This window comes from Terrapene carolina, unplaced genomic scaffold, assembly GCF_002925995.2.
Source record: "Terrapene carolina triunguis isolate 2854851 unplaced genomic scaffold, T_m_triunguis-2.0 Scaffold130, whole genome shotgun sequence".
NCBI classification, from domain to species: Eukaryota; Metazoa; Chordata; order Testudines; family Emydidae; genus Terrapene; species Terrapene triunguis.
In genome coordinates, this window is record NW_020664481.1 from 7313495 (window position 1) to 7323750 (window position 10256).

Here is a 10256-nt window from a genome sequence, read left to right on the forward strand (position 1 = left end):
CCCTGACTTGTTAGCAACACAGAGCTTAACGCCCCCTCACTTGCACCCATTGCCCCATTGGAGCTGGTCCAAAAGGAGAATGAGCCAGCGTGTGAACTCAATAGCCAGCATGTCACATCAAGCTCCCTGGAGCAGCAGGTTTTCAGGCTCTTGATTGTGCAAAACAGAGCAGGTCAGCTCAAGTCACGGTAGATCTTCCAGCCCTCTGTCCCAGCTCAGCAGTCCCTGATGGCCCTCTCACTGCCTAGTGTGTCTCCCACCCCTTTCGCAGCCACGGCTTCTGTTCCTGCTCCCTACAGGCCCCTTCCAGCTGCTCTCTCCTGTTACTCCCACCAGCACCTCTCTCATACCAAGTGCAGGCTGCTCCTTATAACTCCCCCAGAGAGGTGTTGTGTCAGTTACCTGCTGAGTCATCTGAGCCAGGCCTGTGAGCCCTATCACCTGAGAGGCAGCTAACTAGGCACAGGTGGGGCTGACCTCCCACTCCCTGGAAGGGCCGGCCCACACTGTCACACCCAGGGGGTTGAGAAATTAGTTCCACGTTCAAACACTCCTGAATGTTAATGAGAGTCAGGTCTCATTCCAGGTCTGAAGTGGAACATTGCAGCTTGCCACTACGGGCCAGACACACAAGGTGGGTTACAGTTCCAGCCCACCCCTCAGATGGCATAATGAGGTTGCACTGACCCAGCTGCAAATGCCCAGCAGGGAATCCCCTTTCGGAGGGCTACGCCCTGTTGGGGCATCTGTTGGTTGAACCCAGACTTCCAGAAGGTGGCAGATAGGGCTGTGCTATGCAGAGTGGGCACATCACTTCTGCCAGATAGCGACAAACAGCTCCGGTTCCAACCTGCAATCTAAACAAGTCTGATTGCACAGTCAGTAACTAGCCATTACAAAAGCATACACCAGTTTGTTTTTTTTTAATGGAGATGTCCTATCTCCTAGACCTGGAAGGGACCTTAAAAGGTCATCGAGTCCAGCCCCCTGCCTTCACTAGCAGGACCAAGTATTGATTTTGCCCCAGATCCCTAAGTGGCCCCCTCAAGGATTGAACTCACAACCCTGGGTTTAGCAGGCCAATGTTCAAACCACTGAGCTATTCCTCCCCAATATTTTAATTGCTGCATTAAAATATTTTCCACCGAGTGAATCCGGGGCGCAGGAGCATTGTTTGTTCCAATTGGCTTGTGTTTAAATAACATCACAAGCCACTCTGCCATTGCCTTCCAAACTTGTGTCTTCTGCCATCAGCTCCTTCTTCCCTGGCTGAATTTGATTCACCCAGAAGAGGAAGCCTGGGAGACCAGTATGTTTGGAGACACCAGGCAGGCAGGCTATAACACTAGGACCATCTAATGAGTGGAAACTTTTCCTTCCTATTCTCCTGTCTCTCCCATGATGTCATTCTGAATGGAATTAGTGTTGGAGGGGAAGAGGTTGGGCTAGCAAGGAAAAGCAAGCTAGAAAGCACGCTACAGATATGTGCTCAGAGGAGCTGCACCTCTGTGGCCAGAAAAGGATTTTAAAGTCTATATTTTGAAAACTAATTTTGCGCAGGCAATTTTATGGGAGCTGCAAAATCCCACTTGTGGTGGATACAAGGTGTCCGTGTGTGCTCAAATCAGGAATTTTGCAAATACAGGCAACTGATTGTGTGTGCATACGATTCCAGGCACACATCTAGAAACTGGCCTGACACCCTCTTGACAATTTCCCCCTAAATATTAAAGGGGCTTGACCAGGATGAAGGCAAGAAACACCAGCTGGGAAATTTGCTTGAGACTAGCACATCCTGACTCTGTCTAGCTAGAAATTTACATGCCCCTTATCACCATATTGTCTAGCTTCACTCATAAATAATTCCAAAGGAATGGGGAGTCCTCTATCTGCCTGACACTAGATCACACTTCACTCGGGCACATGCTTCACCACTGATAGTGCCCGAGAAATCCTAGACTGCAATTTCTCTGATTATTCCCCTGGATCTGGTGAATCTGATGCAGAGCCTGATGGAGTGCAGCACATGTAACCAGTCTGAGACGCCAGACTTGGAACATGATAGAAGAGAAAACATCAAATGGTTCCGTAGGGTTTGTTACTCATTTTTAAAAGCAAGTATCTCTTTCTTTATACACACCTCAGTGGCCCCTAACTCTGTCCTGGCCACTTTATTCTGTGTCCATCTGACAAGCTATTTTTCACACATGGTGCATCTGCTTATTGACAGGTTATTAATAGCACCTATATATAGTGCTTTTCATTGGCAGATCTCAAAGTGCTTTACAAGCAGATAAGTACCCATTTAACAGAAGGTAAACTGAGGCATAGAGAGGCAACATGACTAGCCAAAGGTCACCCAGCAGCAGAACCAGGGATAGACCCCACATCCTCTGAGTAGCAGGCCAACGTGCTGTCCATTAAGCCACGCTGCCTTCCATAGCCAAAGCTTCACAGCCAACCTACTTAAAGCAGAAAAAACACAGAGTTTGTTTTGCTTTGAGTAGGTTGACATAGCAATTGCCAAATGTTGTGTGGCCAGAAAGTACATTCCTCTTCTAGTTCGTGGCTGAAGCCCTGGCGAACAGCATGTAAAGGGGGATTTCAGCTGTACCCAGTAGCTTGTGCTAACAACATGCATAATTTGTAACTAGAGCTGGTGTAAAAAAAAATCAAAAACAGTTTGAAGAAAATTGTGTCCCAATTGTTTTCCTGTTATTTTTTTTCCCATTGAAATTCAAGTTCCGCCTGCATTTTTCACCGAAATTTCAACCTTTCAACCAATTCTACTCACAACCCTTCTCAGTTCTCAAACGACGCTATCAGAGATGATAACTTCAGGAAGGGAGGTGGGACCCAATAGCTACAAGTAAACGGTGTCTGAAATCCTGAGCGTGCAGGCATAGGGATGGAAGCAGGGTTTATTCACCTTCGACAACAAAGCCAGGCTTCCAGGAGCGAGCTGCGGATTCAGAGGAACATTGCAAAAACGTGAGGGGGCCTCGGCTTTGTGGGAGGAAAATGGGTGTCCCAGCCATAGCATTTCATTTGAACTTAATATAGACATAAAAAGAATGCTGAGCAGGGATGTAATATTAATACAACCCGCATGAAGGAGGCTTGAGCAGTATTGCTAGTTGTCAGGTTGCTTGGGTGAAAAACAACCGGGAAACAAGCACCATAGAGCAGCTTGCTTGTTAAGTCCATTTGAGAACACACACATACCCAACACACTAATACATTTAACTGTTGCCCCCAAAATAGCAAACAGTTCAGGCGCTCCAGCACAACGGCGGTAATTAAAAGGTTTGCCAAGTGCTCCCAGTCATTGCTGTAATCCAAGTTTTCATTCCATTTCAGCCAAATCGCCCATTATGTTGATGAGTTGTTAATACAATCCCTGTGTAATGTTCATACTTTAGTCTAGAGGGAGCAGATTCCAGCCTGGCCCATGTAAATGGATTTATGGGGTGGGGAGGGAGAAGTGACACATATACGTTATGTGTCTGAGGCTTCATTCCGAAACCCACCTTTCACAGGTTGAGGGCTGGTCAGACTCTGTGTATATAAATATTGAGCTTTAACCGTCGACTCTTCAGTAAAGGGTACTTTGGAAAACCAAAGCCCGTGTATCGCCAGCTGGAGTATGGTGTCGGTTATATTGCAGTCCTGTTATAAGGGATAAGTCTGTTAAGCTGCAGGGAATGTTCATGGTAATACAGATGCAGTCTCTTCTTGTGGGGAGAGCAGATTAGAGTTTGAAATAATGTCCCTCCATTTCCCATCTACTATCAGGTTATACAGTGCAGAGGAAGCGGGGGGAGGGGTTAATAATTTCAGCTGCAGTGTAGTGTCTAAGCAAATGGAGATAATCTTTCAGGGGCAAATGGAAAAAAGGTGGATCAGGATTATGGTTTGTCTGCAGCTGATCCTGATGCTGGAGTAAAACCAAGACTTCGATTTGATGCCCGCCATTGCTGCAAAGCAGCCGGGGCAGGTGCAAGGGGTTACATTGATTGTGCTGCATTCCTTCTCATGGACCTGTTACGTCTCCTCTGATTGTGTCAAGAAGAAATGTTCAATGATTAGACCACAAAGAGAAGGGCAGGATGAATTTCTGGAAGGAAAATCATGCATTTGATTTTCAACCTCGTCTAACTCAAAAAGGGCCAAAGGGATTTGGCTAAGAATGTAAAAAATAAAAGGAGTGACCTTTGGAGAGAGACCAAACAGGGAAAGTATCATCAGAAAAGCAATTTTTTTCCGAACCATTCCGAGCGCAAGAAAACAGGGGCAAGGGGGCTTATCATTTAAACGATGCTACCAAGAGCACATTACATGTGAATTGAGGTTTGATAGAGCTGTAACTGTTACACGTCTTGGCAAAACAAGCCCAGTAAATCAGTTGACGGTCAGTTAGTCACTCGGAAGCTGCCCCTAGAGAACTGCCTTACCTGACTCTGCCGTGTCAAATAGCACCTCAGAAATCCATGCACACAGCATCAGATCTCGGATGGGCTATTGATTAGGAATAGCTCATCCCAGTCATAATGTGGCTGGTTTTAATTAAATGACTATACAGATGGGCATAGCAGCGGGATTTTTTTTTTAACCAAGCTTTTGGGCTGGATTTCTTTTTTTCCTAGATCGTGTCCGAAGGAGCAGAAGAGGAGTTCAGGGCTGCGTATTACTCTGGCATAGGATATCCCCTCTCCACTACATTGCTGGACGTTGGCTGCCTGGCATCACTGTGTAGATTTGTGTTCCCAGATTTGTGCATGCTAGAATGCAGATGGTAACACATGCGACACAGACTGCATCAGGGTATATAAATTGTGAACTGTGATGCTAATTTTCAGCGGATGGATGGGCCCAACGACAGTGTGAAAGGAGGCTGTGAATTCCCCAGTCAAACTCTCCCATGTAGGGCAAATCTTGCTTCCTGCAAACAGTCTGAGTTCATGGGCTGTGTACAGAGGGTAACCATTGCTTGCTCTTTTACCTTTCTCCAGAGGTTTTGGCTAGCAGATCTGAGGTCATAAGATCCGCTGGCCACACAGCGCCTTGAGCCTGCTGCATAGCTCATGGCGGAGCTGTGCTTCGCAACACACAGGGGTGTGGGGGTCTCACTGCACAGCCTGCCCCTTCTCATACAGGGGCCTTCTATGAGTGCTACTGTGGTTGGGGTCTCCTGAAGCCCCTTAGCTTTTGTAGGTCCAAATCAAGACCCCGTAAGGAGGCGTGATTTTTGGAAAGTGCTGAGCAAATACCCTGAAGGCAGCTCAAGTTGGTCCTCCAAAAATGGAGGCTGCCAAAATGGCTAGTCAATTTTGAAAACCTCAGGGTGTTTTTTTGCAACGGCAATCCCAAATGTAGCTAGCTATTTATACTGTGATCATTGCGGGGGTATCTGAGCCCCTTCCCCAGACATGTAAAGCCTGCAGTTTAAACATTACTGAGCTTTCATCCTGTCTCTCCCAGCTTTGTGCATGGACCTTCTGTTAGTTTGTTTTAATATTCTCTTTTCTTCCTCTTTCCTTTCCCAGGAGTTGTTATTGTGGGAAAGCTGTAGTAAAGAGTGAGCTCTTATTACACTTTGTTCTGATGGTATTAAGCTTCATCATAAAGCCATTTTGCAGTTACAGGCCGACTTACAGTCGCAAGCTGCAGAGACAAACAGCTGTATATTTTCTGGCAAAATCGGTTATGGCGATCCTGCCCTTTAAAAATCATTTCGATTCAGTACCGGGGGTTAGTTTTAGTTTTACAATACTGGGGTGGGTTTGCTCCTGGGCTTGTTCTTTTCTATCTATCCGCCCTTCTTTTTTTTAGAATCCAATTTCATCAAAAGTGGCTTTAAAAAAATAAAGTGAATTTCTCTGAGTTCCCTTTTCTGATCGTATGCTCAATCATGGACAGAAATCTCTTTTTCCCCATGGGAATGTCTTTGGTTTCCACTTTTATTTGCTAAAGGTTTAGCATGAACCTTGATTGGTTTATTTATTTTGAAACTGAGGAACTCCCAAGTTCACCAGTGTAAATCTGGAATAAAGCCTATTAATTTATGTTTGTATGGTGCCTAACGCAATGGGGCCCCGTTCTCCATTGGCCCCTAGGCCCTACCATAATACAAACAGTAAATAATATCAAATAACATTCACTGGTTACCCATACTGCACACCTTTCCTGGTCCTTGACACTGGAATTTTACAAAGGCATTGTCTGTACCGCCATCTAGTGGTGCTGTGGCAGCACTACACAAATGTTGTGAATCGAGAAATAAAACTCAAAACATTTTCTGGGGCATGTATTTCACTTTGCCTGTATCATCCATTCCAGAGATAGCCAACAAAATACTATCAGGCAGGTGATGGCTGGTACAGTGTGTGTGGATAGCAAGGGTCAGAGAGCACAAGAACCTTCCTGTCCCCCCCTCCCTCCCCCCGCACTGAATCCACTCCCACTGTGGCAGATGCTCACAGAGCCACAACAAAGCCATAAATATGTGTTCAAGAGACAGGTTATGGATGGGTGAGCTCAGTGGAGATTGACAGACATTACCGCAGATGTTCTGGGTTTCATATAATAAGCTCAATACTATGTGAAAACTTTGTCCATAAATTAACTCTATAATTATTTTTATGGTGAGCCAATTAAAAACACATGCTTTCCCCCCCTACCTCCCAGGACGCGTGTGCTATGGAAACAATAAAGAAACCCAGAAGCGAATTTGACATGCTCTTTTGTTTTCCTGTCCAGTAATAGTGGACATGATGATACAGTGGAATTAGGCCTGATAAATCCAGCCAGATGGCTCCACTCATTTGTGACACCTCAAAACAATGCAGTGTTCTTGAAATCAGAGAAGTCTAGTAGAACATGGAGCTGTCCCCATAAGTCCTGCAATCTGGTTTTATATATAGATTCAACATTTATACTAGGCTTGTATCTCTGTAATGCATCAAGCCAAGATCTCAGAGCCAAACACCCCTAACTTTAGGTTTGGGGAAATGCGGGGTGGGGAAGAATTGAAATTTGGATCCAAATTTGACAGCTTAGGCCTGTCTCTAACTAAAACACTTTAAAGAATCATCTGCGCCATTGGAAAAGCTGCTCTTAGTTTTCCCATGAAACCTGAGTGGAGAGAGCCTGGAGAAGGAAACCCGATTGATCTAGTAAAATACTTTATTGATACAAGCATAAAAGGGACTTGACATGTAGTTAGTCTCATTTGAAGCCATGACAAATGTAATTATGGAATGCCATAGTTTGGGAGCCTGCTGAGCCAAGTATAACGTGCCATAATTTAACGGTAGCCAACATACGGAAACAGCTGAAGGCCTGCCAGAAAATCAGCACTAGATCTTAAAAAATAAATGGAAAGCAATTTTAATTTAATATTTTATTTCAATGCACCAATACAAAAACAATGCAGGCTTTTATATTACACATATACATAATGGATTTAAAGACATTTGCAATCTGATTGCCTTTGTATCTCTTAATGTAGCTGTACTGTACACTGTGGTTCACCAATGCCATGCTTTAAACATCCAAGAACCTGGAGAGGGCTGTAAAGCCCAACAAAGCTGTTATTTGTCCTCATAATCGAGAAGAACAAAAGGAAGAGCAAGAGTCAAAATTCGGCCTAGCAGGTGGTAATTGTTAACGAAGGCCCTGATCCTGCAGTTGAATCAACGCACGATGACCTTTACACTCACATGGAGCACTGCTGAAGTCAGTGCAGCTCCTCGTCGACCCAGAGCTGTGTGTGTACAGCTCCAATTTCAAGATCAGGTCCTAAAACAATTCACTGGGGGGAAAGTGAGGTTCTGATCTTGCTCATTTTGTTCTTCTCTGATAACCAAAGACCTCTTGTTTTGCCCTTGCAAGGCGGCTGGTCCTGCTTATGCAGAATCAGGGCCGGGTCCCCAGCGAATGAAAAGTGCAATAGTTCCATTGACTCTGCTGGAGCTACCTCACTTTACGCCAGCTGATGATGTGTCCCTCAATATTTGACAACAATGCACTTGGCACAAGAAAAAAAACTGTTTTGTTTTCTAAAAATAAACCTATCATTGCATTCAGGTTGGCACAACAAGGAAAAGAAAATGAAATGAGTCCCAACTGGGCTGAGCGCAGAAGAGAAATCTCTCCTCAGAGCAAAAGCACACTGACATTCTGTTTCGTTTGGTTGTGCTCACACGCTGCCCTATCCTCCTTTTCCCACAAAGATCCAAGCATAGGCTCTTGTTTGCCACCCTTGTCCTTGACCTAAGGTTGTCCCAGGTTCTTAGATTTTTCCATACATTTTGATTTTAGGAATTGCTGTTGTCCTTCCACGTTATCTCAACTAGCGATGAACAGTACCAAGAAACCTAGTTGTGGTCTGAGCTCAGTACTGTAAGATGAATCCTAAGAAGTTCAGGAGATCCAATTCCCATGTCACCAAGGCTTCTCTCCATAAAAGCCCACTGACCTGAGCTGGCCTCATAGTGTTCTTTTTCCCCAAAGGTACTAGACAGATGGAAGAAGTCTAGTGGCAGAATGGACCTTCTCTGAAACAGAATCAGATAGCTCCTCTTAGGTGTCTGCTTATCCTGAGCCTGGTCCGATGCCCAATTAAGTCAACAGGAGGCTTTCCATTGTCTTCAATCTGTGTTGGATCACATTCCTTAACCCCAACCATTCCCTTACTCCCACTTGTGTAACCTTCCTCCATGAGCGCAGGAAGAAAGGGTTAGTAGTTAAAAAGAGAACCAAAGCGGTGGTGTATCAAAACTTCAATCACAATCCAAAGAGCTATCTGGCACTAAAAAGTATTGTGTCCAGAGAGTTGCTTAGCACCACAGTTCTCACTGGTTTCATTGAGAGGTGCAGGTGTCTATGTCCCAACTTTTCCAGTTGTGACTCCATTATAGCTATGGCTAAGCTAATTCATTCCATTTACCTCAAAAGCACCATTCAGAATGAAATGAAGCTGATCAAGACACACACAAGGACCTGTTAAATATTGCTTATATTTCTGTGAAATCATAGGAATACAATACTTCACATGAGATGGGGAAATGTCCTGTCAGATACCATGTGCACGTACATATTTTTTATATACAAATATTGCCCTAATAGGAACAGGGTTTTTTTGCTATTTAATTAAAATCAAGGATTTTCAGTCCCACGTTAACATAATAAAACACCACTATTCTTTTGCTCTTGAAATGATAAATTCAAACAAATTTCATTTTATAAACACCACTAAAGCATGTCATATATATAAACACTTCTAACATCATAAGTACATTATGCACAAAATATTTCCCCAAAATTACATCATGCAACTCACCAGGCTACTGCTTGTACCCAAAGTGTTGGGAAGAGTTTCTTGTTTCTAGTGTACTGGAGTGGCAGACTCCTCTAGATAGTGGTTGTCTTGCTCACAGGCGCCTGAGAAAACTGTTGACGGGCATGAAAAACCATTTACTATTGGTCAAGGTTAATCTCTTTGGGCCTAGTCACTCCCCTTAAACCCCCACAGGTGTGTAAGATGGGGAGTGGGTGTCAAGCAGCAGAGAGGGGGACACCACACCCAGAACACTGCAAGGGCTCTGTATGCACCAGTGCGTAGGGGTTTATTCTGGGCAGGCACTACCAATGGGTCCATGACTACCCAGAGCTACTGAGCAGGGATGCCTTCCAGAATGTCGGTGTTCAGCAGTAGTTACCATGCTATGATACCAGAGACGTTGCAGTGTTTCCCAATACTAGCTATTCTCTCTCAGGGTAGGTGTACATGGCATTTTGGAGTGAGCCTTTCAGCCCAGATCAATGCCTCTAAAAGTTGCGGTATAGACAGTGCTTTAAACTTGCAGCTCGGGCTGAAGCTGCTGAAGTTGCGGCTGGGGCTGGGGGATTCAGAGCCCAAGCTCCAGCCCATGCCACAACTTCAATGTGTTGTTTACTATACAGCTATTTGTAGAGCAATAGTGCAACTAGCCTGAGGCTGAGAGGCTTGCTCCAAAATGCTGTGTAGACATCCCTAGACACTGTGGTGTGACAACGGTTGGTAAATATGGGCCTTTTAATGGCTGCTTCTGCATAGTAAATCCATGGCCTTGGTGGAGGAGGAGGATTCACGGATGGCAGAGGAACTTTTATTCAGAGCCCATTCCCAGTGAGTGTCAAGGAAAGAACGGACATTTTACTTCAACCCCGTATCTCCACCACAGTATCACCCTCAGTAGAATGGGAAACACCAG